At 46.1% G+C, this 17,116-nt stretch overlaps 1 long non-coding RNA gene across 1 annotated transcript; it reads left to right on the forward strand.

Annotated features, from left to right (window-relative positions):
• The first annotated feature begins 1,142 nt into the window (after positions 1-1,142).
• Positions 1,143-16,464, forward strand: LOC114224433 (uncharacterized). Its single transcript, XR_015769379.1, has 5 exons — positions 1,143-1,477; positions 1,712-1,868; positions 2,360-4,686; positions 5,374-5,498; positions 13,865-16,464. It is a non-coding gene; the product is annotated as an uncharacterized LOC114224433 (long non-coding RNA).
• Positions 16,465-17,116: the final 652 nt, after the last annotated feature.

The raw sequence follows: 17,116 nt of genomic DNA on the forward strand, positions 1-17,116 counted from the left end.
CGTCCAGAGTGAGTCAAGGCCAAGGTTTCATCCGGTATTGGCAAATGCTGAAGAATAAGGGGTTTTGAGTCTCCTAGGTCTGATTTGAATCCATATAAACTGTGAAATGGCCAGGTCACCCAATTTCTCCGTCCTTCAGACTGCTAGCTACAACATAGGGGGGACAGGAAGGTGGAAGGTAATTTACAGCATTTGTGAAAACCTATACTTAGCTATAAAAGGTTTTGCTCAAGGGTGCTCAATGAATTCTGCTTGCAGGAAGAAATATTTCATAATATTAGTTCGCTCAGCACAAGGAACATAGCTTACTCATTGACGCAACCCCAGACCTTGCTCAATGCCAAGACACACGATGGCCACAAGAAAAATCTTCCGAATGAATAAATAAATGGACGATACAGTAAATAAAGAGGTCACGAGGCTAAAAGTGATAGCAGGGGGAGCCAAAAGCAAAAATGTCATCTGGCCTTAGGTGTGCAGTTGGTGAGGTTGTGGTGTCCTGCCTTCTCTGAACCATAACTTGTCATGGAAAACAGTGCATGTATGTAGAAGACCATTGGCATTTTCTCTCAAGATGAGGGCACTTGAGTGGGTTTTTTACGTCTAAGAGACCTTAGATTTACCTTTCCTATGAACTATCTCATCATAGTCTTTGCCCATTTTTAAACTAGATTGTTGTTTTTTCTTATTGATTTTGAGGAGTTCTTTATATATGTGGAAAACTAACCCTTTGTTATATGAAGAGCTATTATTTTTAGCATTCTATTTGTGTTTTATTTATGGCTTTATGTTCCTGACATCATACATAGAAAGACCACCCCAAAGCTGAGATTAATCTTTAAAAATACTTTTCCATGCTAACTTATGTATTGCATGGATTCCCATGCCTTATGTTTGGGCCTCTGCATCATTTGCAATGGATCCTGATTTGAGAGGATGGCTCTCTATGTCCTACCCTCCTCTGGAGTGCCGCTTTCTACATACTCCAGCATGGCAGCTTGCGTCATCCAAGCGTGCAAGCCAGCAATTGAAAGAGGCTGCCATTAAGACAGAAGTCACAGTCTTTTGTAACCTAATCATGGAAGTGGCATCCCTTCACATTTGCCATAGTCCATTGGTTAGAAGCAAGACACGAAGTCAGGCCCACACTCAAAAGTAGGAACTTACACAAGGGCGTGCCTCCCATTTTTCTTATTTCTCACAGGAAAACTCACTCAGAGCATGTCCCCGTAGAGCAAGGTGCAATGGACGTTTCTCCAAGAAGGAGACTGTCTGCAGTCTCTCCCCAGGGTGAGAGGCCACTCGGCTCTGATCGCACTGTCTGCCGTCTCCAGGGTGGTTACCTAACTAGCCTTGCTAAATCTTTATTCATAATGTGGGGTGGTAACTCAAGTATGCCTGGCTCCAGAATCTAGAAAACATATTCTTTGGCTCTGAAAACCATGGAAGATGTGAACCCAAAAGTCCTGGGAAACAGGTCTGTTTTTCTGGGTGTGTGGTGTTTGGTTTTGGTTTACAGAATGCAAATTTAAAACGTGTGTGAAGACAAAAGGAAAGGTCAAGGGTTTGAAGGCAACCTTTGTGGGGAAAACAACTTCTATACGATATATACGCGGGTGGATGTGGGTGTGGGGAGGCCAGGCAGGGATACCCAAGTGGCCCCAGCTGCCATTCATCTGCCTTAAAATGTTCTTCTTCTGACGAAACTCAGCCCAGAAATCCGCTGCTGCTCCTGCTGCCCTCTGGATGCTCTAATCAATCAACTGTACCGGCAAGACTTCTCAGATGCAAACGCTGAGGAGCGTTAAGTGGCTTCTGATCTGAGGTCCAGCACTGCCAGAGAAGGAGAGGCCGGAGCTCAAATGAAAGTAAGCCCTTGACTTGGAGGAAATGATTCTTCCTGCCACAGGAAGAGCCAGTACATCCTGAGGAAGCCACGTGTGTTTTGCGGAGTCTGAGCTTAGCCTGGCCCAGCGGGGGAGAGCGTGAATTTGCAATATTCAGGGATGGAGCGTGTGTCTGAGGCTTTTACCTGAATCCAATCCAGGCTCCAGGGGAGAAGATTTATAGGGGTGATGAAGAGAGTTGGTGTTCCTGTCCACAGATAGAGACACACAGGAAAGAAGCCACGTGGCCGGTGTGGAACTGAATACTCCCTTCACTTAGATGCAGGCCCGCATGCTTGGCGTGGTCTGTTCTGTGGTCAGTGTGGGCACATGTTTAGGCTGAGAGTGACTGGGGATTCTGCTAAAGAGATGACAGGCAGGCAGTGAGAGGAAGGGTGGTGTTGTCTACTGCTGTGTAACAAATTACCCCAAGACTTAATGGCTAGAACAACACATGTGTATTATTCCCCCAGGTTCTGTGGGTCAGGAGTCCCGGCATGGCTTAGCTGGGTGCCCTGCTCTGGGTGTCTCCTGCAGCTGCAATGGAGTTGCCAGCCAGGGCTGATGTCTCCTCTCTTGGCTCAACCAGGAAGGAGCCACTTTCTGGTTCATTCTTTTCTCCTGGGCTGTCGGACTAAGAGCTTCAGTTCTTCATTGGCTGTCAGCCGGAGGCTGCCTTTGGGTCCTTCTCTCCAGTGTGGTAGCTGTATCATCAAAGTGTTTAAGCCAAGAAGGCACTTGAGAGAGTCTGCTAGCAAGACAGAAGTTGCAATATCTGTAATCTAATCACGGGAGCGACATCACATCACCTTTGCCATGTTCTATTCATTAGAAGCCAGTCACAAGGTCACGTCCACCCTCAAGGAAGGTAATTACACCAATGACAGGTGGGGGTGGGCATTGCACGCCCTCTTAGAAGTTGGCCTTCCACAGGAAAGGAAGAATCTGCAGGAAAATACCTATTCTTTTTTTTTTTTAAGATTTTATTTATTTGTCAGAGAGAGAGAGAGAGCACAGCAGGGGAAGCAACAAGGGCGAGGAAGAAGCAGGCTCCCCACTGAGCGGCGAGCCCGATGCGGGGCTCCATCCCAGGACCCTGGATCATGACCTGAGCCGAAGGCAGATGCCCAACCGACCGAGCCACCTAGGCACCTGGAAAATACCTATTCTTGAGAACTATTTAAGGAGATAAACTTTTCAATGAATTAAATGGCAAAGAAGAAAAGTTATAAAAATGCCAATCATTCTAAAACACATTAGGGCCGATTTCCTGATAGTTTATAAGCACTGAACTTAATTTCTAATGAGGTGGCCCTGTAAAAATAGTAAATAATGAAAAATAGGTAACTGGCCTGTAATTAATTGAAACCAGATGTTCCTCACCGCCACCCCACACCTGGTCAAATTCAGAGTATTGTCCCCAGGGGAGAGCCTGAGAGTGTTCCAGTTACCTATGACCCCATAACAATAAGACAAAGTTTAGTGGCGTAAAACAACCTTTGTATTGCTTACAGATCTGCAGTTTGGACAGGGAGGTTGGCTCATGTCGGCTGGAGTTACTCAGTAGGGTTGGCTTATGGCTTATGTCGGCTGCACTCAGCATCAGCTGGGGCAGCCTAAAGACTGGGAGCTGGAACCCTCTCCAGGTTCTCTCATTCACATGTCTGCAATTGATGCTTCCTCCCAGCGGGGGCGCTGTGGCCAGGACACCTACCGGCAGCCCTTTTATGTGGCTGCTAGAGCTTCCTCACAGCATGGTGCCTGGGCTCCAGGGATGAGCATCCTGAGAGGAACTGAGGCAGGGTGTACTGCCTTTTGTGACTTAGCCTCAAAAGACTTCTAGTGTCATCCTTACCATAGTCTTGGGCCCACTGGACTCGGGGAGGGAATGTAGATCCCGCATCTTGATGGAGGAGTGTCTCCATCATAAGAAGATCATTTTGTAAGAAGGCCACGTAGGATGGGATTCATCTTTGGAAAATACGGTCTGCCACAGAGAGCAAACTAGCCCCCACGCCATCCTTGAGCTTTCATGTCAGTGACACAGAGCTCATAAGGTGAACAGAAGTGTGTAGTTGTGAGAAATAAGACAGCAGGTGTAATGCTGATAAATAAGAAATACAATCAGGCACCTGGGTGGTGCAGTTGAGTGTCCGGCTCTTGGTTTTGGCTCTGGTCTGACCTTAGGGTCATGGGATGGAGCACCCCCATGCCGGGCCCCTTGTTGGGCTCCATGCTGAGTGTGGAGTCTGCTTGGGTTTCTCTCTCCCTCTCCCTTTCCCTCTGCCCCGTCCTCTCCTCTCTCTCTCTCAAATAAGTAAATAAAGTAAAAAAAAACAACAATCCTTTCTCCCTCTTCTCCCATTGAGTGGGAGACTGGGAATGGATCCATGAAAGACATTGTGCAGGGCCAATATGCCAAGCCTGTGGGCTTGAGAGTCTCACTTGGCCTATTACCGTAAAGCCTATAAAACTTCCTGTATTACTTTTCTATTGCTGCATAACAAATTACCACAAATTTACAAGCTTAAACAACACCCATTTATTACTTCGCAGTTTTGTAGGTCAGGAGTCCAGACAGGTTTGCACGCAGGTTATTGCAACGCTGAAATGAAGACGTCAGTGGCCAGGCTCTGGGGAAGAATCTAGAAATACTCTAGACGTTCAATTTATTGGAGGAGGCTTCCAACATCCGTTCTTCTCCGCTGGGTGCGGCTAGGGAGGTTTTGACCACCAGAGGGCGCAAGAACCACGAGCCCTGTCGCCTGAGTTCCAGCTCCCCTCTGCCACCGCGGTCCAGGTACCAGCAGCATCAGCGTCGCTTGGGAGCTTGTTAGGAAAGTGGAATCTCAGGCCCCCAAACCAAACCTGCTGAATCAAAATCTGCGTTTTGTCAAGACCCCCAGGCAATGCGTGTGCACATGAAAGTTCGATGGGCTCTACCTCTCGGTGGTTCTCACTCTTGGCTTCATGTTAGAATCACTGGGGGTGGTGGGGGTGGGGTGGGGGGGGTGGGTGAAACCTCCTGATGCAAGAGCTCCCTTCCTCCCAGAGAGTCTGATTTTAACACCCTGAGGCCAGAGTGTTAAAGGCTCCCCTGAGGATTTTCACGTGCATCCAAGGATGAGATTCTCTGCAAGTCTAGCTCATTCCCGACTGTAGAGAACCTTGCGTAGGACCAGAGCTGTGCCGGAAGTGGGGCACATCGCCGGGGTGTAGCCATAGGCCAAGGACGCAAAGCCCCAGCCTCAGGGCTCTCCTGGGATGCAAGAGCAGACCTCTGGGACCCCCCGGGTTATAGTGAAGTCGGGGCCAATGTGAAACACTGAGGAAGTGTTCTCTCATATTCGAAGTGCTTCTAAGACCCGATTCAAACAGACAGAAATTCTAGTTCCCCTGCCTCCTTCTTGGTCGGTGCTCCCTGATCATGATGCTGCCTCCTGGTTGCCACCTTGAAAGCAGGAAACGTGTTGATTCTCCCCTGCAGAGTGTCTGCTCAAGGAAGCACCATCCACAAGGCTAGTGACCCGGGCAGCCCCCCTGCTGGTGGTGGACCCGCCACCCCCCTCCCGGCTGATGGTGGAACCTGTGAAGGGGAGTTCAAGAAAGAAGGTACCTGGAGGACAGAGGAACTCAGCCGTGTTGGGAGGGACTTTTTAAAAAAAAAATCTTTTTCTTCTTTTTTTTTAAAAGATTTTATTTATTTATTTGAGAGAGAGAATGCGATAGAGAGAGAGAGCATGAGAAGGGGGAGGGGCCGAGGGAGAAGCAGACTCCCCGCCGAGCAGGGAGCCCGATGCGGGACTAGAACCCAGGACTCCAGGATCATGACCTGAGCCGAAGGCAGTTGCTTAACCAACTGAGCCACCCAGGCGCCCAGAAAATATCTTTTTCTTTGGGTGGCAGAGGAGGGGAGAGAGAGGAGAATCTTCAGCAGGCTCCACGCCCAGCATAGAGCAGGAGGTGGGGCTTGGTCTCAGGACCCTGAGATCATGACCTGAGCTGAAATCAAGGATCGGTTGCCCAACCGACTGAGCCACCCAGGCACCCCTAGGAGGGACTTTTAAAAACCTTCTTCCCCATTTAAGAGGTGTTTTGCAATCCCAACGCCCTTTTAGGTACACTACTTTATTTTCACTGTACCTAGACCCACGCCGCCTGAGCTGAGACTAGGTTAAGGACACAAATGTGGGAAACAGAGTGACAGAGAGGTGAGTGGATAAGTTAAGTTTGCCAGGATGAGTCAGGCAGAATTAGGACAAGAAATCACTTTATGAAATGTCCTCATTTGCTAAGTGCTATTTCCAGGATGTGGCAATATCTGACTTCTGACTGTTCTTTCTTCACTGTTCCGGAGCATTTCTGGGGACTCCAGTGTTGTCCTTCCTTCTCCATTCTCCTTCCCCAAAATGAGGGTTTATTTTTTCATTCTAGAATTCTCAGTTAATCCCCTATTAAATGTCCACTGACTTCTGTGATTTCTCATGTTCAATAGAAGTTTCACCAAGTGTTCGGTAAATTCTCAATATATGCTAACAATAACGATAACGATTTCATTATAGCTTTCTTGAATGCAGGGAACTGATTTCCTGTTGTATCTCCAGGATTTTAACAAAATATTTGTGGAATGAATGAATCACGAATCAAGTGGAGGGATTTGCCAAGTTAAATGGAGGTGGGGGGAGCAGAGAGAGAAAAACAATCCAGCCTTGGGCGTGCAAGTGCTGTGGTGGGCGCGGGCCAAGCTCTGCCCCAGAACCCTGAGGGATGGCATGTGTAGACACGCTGTTAACACCATGGAAGAGAGCTGGGTTCGTCTTCTCAAATAATGGCCAATGCTCTGCATCCTACACCCTTTTCCTATTCCTCTCTATGGTGCAGAAAAAGGAAGTTAAAGTCTGGATGTATTTCCTGCTCACATGAAATGCTGTAAAGTTTTTTTTTTTTTAAGATTTTATTTATTTATTTGAGAGAGAGAGATAAAGAGAGAGGGTGAGCCCAAGCAGGGGGGAAGGGAGAGGGAAAGCGAGAATCTCAAGCAGACTCCTCGCTGAGCACGGAGCCCCATTTGGGGCTCGATCTTGTGACCCTGAGATCGTGACCTGAGCTGAAACCAAGAATCTGATGATGCTCAACCCACTGAGCCACCCAGGCGTCAGTGCTGTGAAGTTCTTTGAAGAGTTCAGGGAACATCCAGATGTTGACTCTGTCAGTAGGGCCTTCTAGCTCTTTCTTCTGTCAAGTGCCTTACTCCTTTTGGGTAGAAATCCTTCTCCTTCCTGGGTCCCCAAACAACCCCCCACCACCCAGATGTTTGAGGAGGGACATGGAACAATGTGCTCTGCCTTCATCCCATGTTTCTGCTCTGAGGCTCCACCTCAGGTCCCTCTCCCTCGACCCACTACACTTGCCCTTCCCCCATTGCTTCCCTCTCACCATCTCCCACATCCCAGTGAAAGGAAAGAGAAGCTTTGTTTCTCTATTCACGGATCGCGGGAGGAAGCTTCCATGAGTGCATGGGTGAAAAGACAGAGTATTATGACCAGAGAAGTTTAAAAAATGCATAATAATATTTATGTACATTATTAATAGTTCCATCACATGGATTCTTAGAATTAAAATTATTGGGCTGAACAAATGCAGACCTTTTAAATTTTTATGTTGATCAAAGTTATACATACACATAGTAGACAAGATAAAATAATTCGGCATGTAGTTGTCTTCTCCACCTCATGCCTTCTCATCCTTGATTCTACTCTCCAGAATCAACCACTCTCTTTTAGTGGACACTTCTGTTTTAATCTTCATGTTTACCAATAGAAAGTTTATGCAGTCTTGATTTTTTTAGCTGTATATATTACCCATTGACTTTTTACTGGATGATGATGAATTAGCTCTTACACATATAATTACATACTACACACATCCTTTCCCACACACCAATATCCTTCCCTTCCATCCAACCTCCCAGGGCTGTTATTTCATAATCTTTATGAAAACAACATTCAATGATTCTATGATTATGATTGGAAAAATGTTAGTCAGAGCTGAGCTATGTAGTGTGCTGTGATTTACATCTTGTCCCCATGCAAGCTTTTTGTTTTTCTTTATAACTGGAGTTAACATTTGCCTTTTTTCCCCCTTTGAATCATTTAACCTCCAACATCTCTGTTCTTCTGCTCCAATCTGGATTGGCTTCTCTTTCACAGGCTGCAGAATTCTCTCACTGGGACTTCCCCCTTCACCATCTTGCTAGGTTGATTCCCCCATTTTCTCCCTCCGGGTTTATTCCCTTGTTTTTTGGTGGAACTATCTTCTAGAAGCTTCTTGAGAAAGAGTGCTTGGGAGGCAATTTTGTGAGACATCATATGTCTGAAAATGTCTAATCCCATTTCCTACTGATTGATAGTTTGGTGTTCTTCCAACTATAATCCTTCAACTGTATTTTTTTTTTTTCTTTCTGGAAACTTTTAGAACTCATGTTCTGAAGTATCATTATTGTATTTTAACAGTTGTGCTCCACACTCTGTAGGTCCCTTCCAATTTTCAGTTGTGGGATTTTTCTTGTAATATTTCTTTAATAATTTCTTCACTACTGTGTTTTCTGTTTTCTCTTTTTTTGGAATTTCTGGAATTATCCTCTAATTTTCTTATCTTTTACTATCCATTGTGTCTTGTATTCTACTTTCTAGGAGTTTTCCTTTTGGTTTAACACTTACAGTGTGTATATCATTCATCAGTTAAAGGAGGTGCTTTTCTATTTCCATATTACTATGAGTTTTTAATCATGAATCAAGGTAGAATTTTTTGGAATGCTTTTTTTTTTGCATCTTTTGATCTCTTAATATATTGAATTACATTTATCAATTTTCTTTGTTAAACCATCCTTGCATTCATAGCATAAACCCAACTGCAGGATTCAGTCTGCTCATATTTTGTTTGGGATTTTTTGCATCTATGCTTATGAGTGTAATTTTCCTTTCTCATATGAGATTGCATATTTTAGTATCAAGGTAATGCTAGCCTTATAAAATGAGTTGGGAGAGGGGTGCCTGGGTGGCTCTGTCCTTAAGCGTCTGCCTTCAGCTCAGGTCATGATCCCAGGGTCCTGGGATTGAGCCCCGCATCGGGCTGTCTGCTCAGCAGGAGGCCTGCTTCTCCCTCTCCCACTCCCCCTGCTTGTGTTCCCTCTCTCACTGTCTCTCTCTCTGTCAAATAAATAAATAAATAAATAAAATCTTGAAAAAAATAAATAAAGTGAGTTGGGAGAGCCTCTTCGCTTTTCTTTCTGGAAAATAGTTTGTATAAAATTGGAATTACTTTTTCCTAGTATGTTTGGCAGAACTCACTGTTAAAAACCATTTGGCCTGTGTTTTTGGGTGTGTGGTCTGATGGGAGAGTTCAGGGAGCAGCGCCAGTAATTAAACTTTTTTTTTTTTAAAGTAAGTTCTTTTTTTTAAAAGATTTTATTTATTTATTTGAGAGAGTGAGAGAGACAGAGCACAAGCAGGGGGAGGGGTAGAGGAGAGGGAGAAGCAGACTCCATGCTGAGCAGGAGCCAGATGCGGGACTGGATCCCAGGATCCCGGGATCGTGACCTGAGCCGAAGGCAGACACAACCAACTGAGCCATCCAGATGCCCCTAAACTTATTTTTTTTTCAAAGATTTTATTTATTTATTTGACAGAGAGAGAGAGAGAGAGAGCAAAAGTAGGCAGAGAGGCAGGCAGAGAGAGAGGAAGAAGCAGGCTCCACTGAGCAGGCAGCCCAATGCGGGGCTTGATCCCAGGACCTTGGGATCATGACCTGAGCTGAAGGCAGATGTTTAACCGACTGAGCCACCCAGGCGCCCCCCTAAACTTATTTTTAATTTAAAAATTTTCACCAGTAATTAAATTTATTTCATTTACTTGTTATATGACCATTTATATTTTGTATTTCTTTTTTTTCAAGATTTATTCATTTATCTGGGGGGGGGGATGGGGCAGAGGGAGAGAGAGAGAGAATCTGAAGCAGATTCCGTGCTAAGCATGGAGCCTGACCTGGGGCCCGATCACACAACCCTGAGATCACAACCTAAGCTGAAACCAAGAGTTGGCTGCCTAACTGACCGAGCCACCCAGGCACCGCTATATTTTGTATTTGTTATTGAATTATAGTTTTTTCCTGGAAATTAGTCCATTGCATCTAAGTTATCAAATATGTTGACAAAAAGTTGGCCATAATATACCCTGTCATTTTAATAACTGTAGCATCTGTATCTTTGTTCCTTGTACTAATTTTTAATTTGGAATGTTTGTGCCTTCTCTCTTTGTTTTTTCCCTAATCAATCTTTCCAAAGTTTTGTCATTTTATCTTTTTCAAGAACGAACTTGTGACTTTTAATCTTCTCTATTGTATCCTGGTTTTCTATTTTAATTTTCTTCTCTTACCTTTATTATTTCCTTTCTCATATAGTCTCAGGATTTATTTTCCTATCTCTTTTCCATCTTTTAATTTGGTTGCTGACTTCATTAAATAGCATTTAAGGCTATAATTTTCTTTCGGGTTTTTATATGTGGCATTTTCATTATTGTTAGTTCTGTATATTTTCTAATTTCTCTTATGGTTTCTTCTTTGACTAGTGAATTATTTTTTTAAAAAGATTTCATTTATTTATTTGACAGAGAGAGAGGGAACACAAGCCGGGGGAGTGGGAGAGGGAGAAGCAGGCTTCCCGCGGAGCAGGGAGCCCGACGCGGGGCTCGATCCCAGGACCCTGGGATCCTGACCAGAGCTGAAGGCAGACGGAATTCTGGTGCCCCAGAATAGGTAGTGTTTTGCTCAGCGAACAAAAGAGCTGAGAGTGGCCCCAGGGGGCTTGTCGTGTGGATCTGCGAACCTCATCAGTGGCAGTGGGCCCCTCGGAGAGCCGTGTCCCACCCAGAGCTCTCTGTTCCTCTAGCGGCCTGAGCGTCTGCTTGTGCAGCCGGCTTCCCCCCTTCTGTCCCTCCTCTCCTCAGGTTTGCAGGGGTGAGGACAGTTGTTTCCTATTAAGTTAACCATACTTAACTTTAAAAAATATATATTTTTAAATAAAACCCCCCCAAAAGGGTGCGTAATCCCAATACATAAAACAGAAACAAACAAGCAAACAAAAAAACAACCCTACCAAAGCTGCCTTGTTTGGAGGGCCCTCCAAAATGGAGGCGGAGCAAAATGAAATCCTTCCAGTTTCTCCCTTGGCCTCTGCAAGCTTGCATCACCTTCTCATTTTAAGAATTTGCCTAATAAGTGATGTGGAAAAACACTCCGAGCTAAACCCAACCTCCATGGGGACGTGACCAGCATTCTAGAATTCTTACATTGCTCCTTGCCCTATTTCCCTAGCACCTGTTCTCCAGCATCTTGGGAGTGTGGTTGTTGAAATCATGATCCCCAGATGCTCATTCAAACACCACCACCACCACCACCACCCCGCCCCGGAACATATAATAAAAACTAAAACATCGATTGGGCATTCACTGTGTGCTCGAGCCCAGGCTAAGCATTTCACTTATCAGATATCTTATCATCATCTCTCAAAACCCCTTGAGGTGGGCAATCACGTTTGCCAAACTTCACAGGGGAAGGCTGTAAACTCACGGACTACAGGGATTGTGTCTCTGTCGGCAGCTTGATCCCCATTTTCCAGAAGAGCAGCCGACAATGTGTGTGTCAGTGGGTAGGGGGACAGCCTAGAACATCACTGCAGTTTATCAGAAGACTCCCCATCATCGCTGCTGAAAGGAAGCCTCCAATCTGGAAGTTCCCTTGAAGAGTTCCCAGTCCCGGGGAAAAACACAGATGGACCTTCCACGGGGTGTTGCTGGTCACTCCCAAAGCAGCTATGAGTCCTACGGAAAATGTTGTACTTGGTCCCGGGAACTCCTTGCAGCAATGAACCCAAATGGTCAGAAAAAATGCGATTTTTCTGGTTTTGAGAAGCAGCACAGGCCACTTTTTCTTAGACTGGGTTTTGGGCCCCTCTTTTTGGTTTCTAGAGTGGGAATAAAATATATAAAATTAGAAGGCAAAACAGAAAACTAGGTGCTGGGGAGAAGGAAGAAATCTTTGGGAGTTTCTGATTGACAACATGCAAAATGAAACCAAACCAAACCAGACCAAAACAAAACAAAACAACCCTCTTCCTCCCTCCTGCCCTGTTTTTGTCAAGGTGCCGATCCGCGGGCAACTCAAGGTACGCCAGGCTTCCTCCCCAGAGAGCCCAAGTTTAGGGGCAGGTCATAGTCTTGGGCTGGGTGTCTTTGCTGTGGCAGGAACAGCAATGACACTTTCATCCAAGACGCTGAACAAAGCAGAGAAGTTCATGAGAAACGGAGGACCCCCACAGCTCTGACTGGGAGGTAAAGGTGGAGGGTGGCCGGCAGGGAACTGTCCAGCTTGCCTCACGGCAGCTGGTTTTAACCTGGCGCACATCTGTTTTGTAGAAATGGAACTCGGTCTTGCCCAAAGGGAGGACTCTCAGGATGTAGGCAAGGAATGGAAAGTGGGGACATCAGAGAATTCGGGACTTTCCACGGTGGAGAGTGTGGGAAGGAATTTGCTAAAATCAGACACGCTGGGGAAGAAACCTTACGCACACTGAGAGTGTGGGAGAGATTTGGTAAGAAGTCAAGATTTCCCAGCCCCACGTGGGCACGCTCCGAGAAGAAATCAGAAGTCACAGTTCATTGGAAACAGATAGATACCGTCAGGAAATCTTGAAGTATCTGGGGAATGCAAATATCACACTATTGCTTATTATTTGTCAGAAATACATAAGCCCACACTCTCTTGAGCACCCACGTAGGAGTAGAAAATGGAACAGTCAGCATAGATTCTATCTGTATGCCAAATCTTCAAGTGGAAAAATACTACAGAAAGTACACAAAATCTGGACTCCTCAACCCACCATCACATCCCGCCTGGAAGGAGATGCCAGTGGGCAGTCTCAGGACCCTGCTGCTCCCCTGAATGAAGGGAAGGCAGAAATAATGGACAAGAGGCAGGTGGTTTTCAACCATAGAGCTTTTAGGATGGAGAAACAACGGACGGGGCCTCACATGGGGTGCTCTTAGGTGGCCTTGCCCCGAGATTTCATTTTCACACACCAGCCCCTCCCATGTTTCCAAGGACATTAGGTTCTGATGAGTTTCCTTCTCTCCACAGCCCCGACACCAACCATGAACCTTAGTCAGAAATCTGTCTGCAAAGGCAGAGATCGAGAAAGGTATAAACAACGCTGACCGCAAGCCCAATTCCCCACGTAGTTCAACCCCTAAGACAGAATCTTAAGCCAACTGGGGCACCTGGGTGGCTCATTCGGTTAAACGTCTGCCTTCGGCTCAGGTCATGATCCCAGGGTCCTGGGATCGAGCCCCGCATCAGGCTCCCTGCTCCATGGGAAGCCTGCTTCTCCCTCTCCCACTCCCCCTGCTTGTGTTCCCTCTCTCGCTGTGTCTCTCTCTGTCAAATAAATAAATAATATCTTAAAAAAAAAAAAAAGAATCTTAAGCCAACCTTGATGTTTCTTGAAGACAACAATCCTGTGCAGTGACAAGAATCCTGTGGGTTCTGGGAACAGATGTTCCAGGTGAGGTGAGGGACATCTTGACAGCTAGATGACTTGGGGTGGGTGACCTCCACCAACATGCCTGGGGATGCCCAGGCCAGCCCTGACCTCTGTTTGTCCAGCTGCCTACTGGACCTGTCCATCTGGAGGTTCTGTAGGCTCATCTCCAACCCGTTTTCCTAAGTAGAAACTCTTGATGTGTTTCAGCAAAACATTTTATTTAAATCTTCCACTCCCCCTTCAGTGTCAAATCATAGGCTGAGCCTCACGCTGGGCCCCACTCCTAAATATGAACTGATAAGCAAGGATCATGCACAGTTGAGGAAAGCATCTAACACAAAAGCCAAGAGACTCTTTTTTAAGATTTTGTTTATTTCTTTGACAGAGAGAGACACAGCGAGAGAAGAAACACAAGCAGGGGGAGTGGGAGAGGGAGAAGCAGGCTTCCCGCCGAGCAGGGAGCCCGATGCGGGGCTCGATCCCAGGACCCTGGGATCATGACCTGAGCCGAAGGCAGAGACTCAACCAACTGAGCCACCCAGGCGCCCCAAAAGCCAAGAGACTCTTAAAGAAGAGCAAGATGGGAGGACTTTCCATCCCAGATACATCAAGACTAATTATAAAGCCATAAATATAATCAGGATAATTAAGTATATATAATTAAGGTAGTGTGGATTTTGCAGAGGGATAGACCAGTAGACCAAGGAAGCTCCGAAACACCCAGGGTTGGATGGATGGATGCTTGATGTCCAACAGAGAGCAATGCAAGGAGACACGTGAACCAATGTTCATAGCAGCACTATTTTCAATAGCCCAAACTGAGAAGCCCTCAAATATCCATCAACATAATTGATAAGTGGTGGTATTTAACCACAATTTATTTTATCAGCACCATATCAATACTATATGATATTAAAAATGAACCAATTTCAGCTGTACACGATAAGGTGAATGACTCACAAACATAATGTTAAATGAAAAAAAGCCAAACATAAAAGACTTCAAAGTGTGTTATTCTACTTGTATAAAGCTCAGAAATAGTCAAAACTAAACTAGGGCTTCAGGGAATATGTGCCTAAGTGGTAAAACTAAAGAAAAGCCAAGGAAGGGATTTTCAGAGAGGTCAGATTTTATTTGTGGGGAGAAGGGGTTTGAGTGAGAAGGCATTTGTGGCTTCTGGGGGTGCTGGCAACATGCTTTTTCTTGGCCTGGATGGTAGGTCTGTGGGTTTTTCCTTTATAATTATATATTAAGCCATGCATTTATATTTTATTTTTAATTTTATGTTTTAGAGAGACAGCACGTGCACGTGTGCACGAAAGCTGGGGGGGAGGTGGAGGAAGGGGTAGAGAGAGAATCTCCAGCAGACTCCCTGCTCAGTGCAGAGCCCGATGCAGGGCTCCATCCCACGACCCTGAGATCATGACCTGAGTCGAAATCAACAGTCGGACGCTTACCCGACTGAGCCACCAGGCGCCCCTTAAGCCATACATTTATATTTTATGCCCTTTCCTGTGTGTATTCTCTGTCACAAAAAGATCTTTTGTAAACATGAAGTACCAAGGGAAAAAATCTAGCAGAAGATATGAAAGTGAGGGAAGGGAGAATTGAAGGAAGGGGTCCAAAGTTATAAAATTCCAGTTATCAGATAACTATGCGCTAGAGATGCAAGGAACAACGTGACAACCATAGTAAATACGCTTTGTGATAGACAGGAAAGTTGTTAAGAGAGTAGATCCTAAGAGTTCTCACCACAAGGAGAAAATTATTTTCCTTTCTTTTCTTCTTCTTCTTTTTTTTAAGGTTTAATTTATTTATTTGAGAGACAACAAGAGAGAGAGTGTGAGCAAGGGGACGGAGTGGGGGCGAAGGAGACTCCCCTCTGAGCGCAAAGCATGGAGCCTGATGCAGGGCTGCATGAGGGGCTCGATGTGGGACTCGATCCTGGGACCCTGAGATCATGACCTGAGCCAAAGCCAGACGCTCAACCAACTGAGCCACCCAGGCACCCCTCTTTTCTTTTTACTGTCTCTCCATGAGAAGAAGAACATTAGCCGAACCTAGTGTGGTGATCATTTCACAACAGATATGTCAGACCATCATGTTGTACATCTTAAATTACACAGTGATGTACGTCAGTTACTTCTCAGTAAAACTGGTAAAAAAGGTAAGAAAGAACTTCCCAAGAAGAATTATTTCTCGAAAGTATGTAACTCATGGTGGTGATGCCTACACACAACTCTGAGTTTACTTGACACCACTGAACTTCACACCCAGAAATGGTTCTGATGGTAACTTTTATGTGTATTTTGCCCCAATTAAGAAAAATTCCTCAACACCCAGAGTGACATTAAAACCTCCCTAAATATTGGAGAGTGACCCCGTGTGGACATGTCAGAAAACTCAGTGTTGCAAAGATACCCCCCAATTGTTGGTTATAGTGTAACAATCAAGTTCCCATTGTTGATTTTTTTCCCCCCTTTGGAACTTGACAAGCTGACTCTGGTCCAAGAGGAATGAGACGGGAAGCCTTGCTCACCACACATCAAGACTTCCTTTAACGCTCAAGTCATGAAGGCAACATCTCAGACCCAGGGCTGGATGGAAGATCCGCAGAACCGACCCGAGCGCCCAGAGACACACACGCCCAGGGGAGGCATAGGGGGGCCGGGCCAACAGTGGGACGCTGGCTAACTGGGGAGTTCCCCCCAAAAAACGCACCCAGCAGCTTTAGTCATCAGAGCCGAAAGCCAGAAACAGCCTGCTGTCCATACTGGGTGGCTGAATCTGAGAAATCGTGTTGAGCGAGGAGAGCAAGTCGCAGATGACACACAGCGTGGTTCCGCTGCATAAAGCTCGAGAGCAAGTAAAACTAAAAAATGTATTGTTTAGGGATGCATACCAATGGGATTTGAAAAAACGGTTAAAAATGTGAGGGAATGAGGACTGTCAAGTGAGGGGTGATGGAGAATTCTGGAAGGGAAGTGGGGTGGGGCAGGGGAGGGGCCCAAGGTAGTCACAGGGGTACTCACGAGGGATGTGCTGGTTCTCAAACTGGGTGGGGGGGGCTATGGGCTCACTTTATTGTTAGGCTTTATAACTCAAGTCTATGATGCAGACACTTTTTAGTATGTATCGATTATCATGTAATAAAAATGGGAAAGGAAGAGAATGGTGCCCAGTCCTAAGCCATGAAGAATACCAGTTTCTACAGACCAGGGAACAGAGAGGGTTGTGCATAAAAAGGTGAGCTGGTGCTGCCAGTGAGGTAGGAGGGGAGCCAGAAACTGGGGCATCCTGGAGGCGGAGAGAACCTCCCAGAAGGACGACGGGTCTCCTGGGTTGTAGCTTCTAAGAGCAGGGCGGGAAGAAGAGGGCTGGAAAACAGCCCAGATTTGGTCCCTTGGGGGTGACCCCTGGGCTTGGGGGTGCGGTTCTGGGGGATTCGTGAGGACGGACAGAAGCTACATCGTGGCCGGCTGCCGACCAACCGGAGAGATGCACCAGCGGAGGCCTAGGGTGGTCGAGAGGGAAAGGCAGGACGGCTGACTTCAGCCTCCGCTGGGTGTGGGCGCCCCACCCCCACTCCATCTCTTCTCCCAGGAACAGCTGGTCGGAGGGGAACACGACTCCGGCC

The sequence above is a fragment of the Eumetopias jubatus genome, unplaced genomic scaffold (assembly GCF_037043125.1).
Source record: "Eumetopias jubatus isolate StellerSeaLion01/CBP00866 unplaced genomic scaffold, mEumJub1_p1.0 scaffold_10, whole genome shotgun sequence".
Classification (NCBI taxonomy): Eukaryota; Metazoa; Chordata; class Mammalia; order Carnivora; family Otariidae; genus Eumetopias; species Eumetopias jubatus.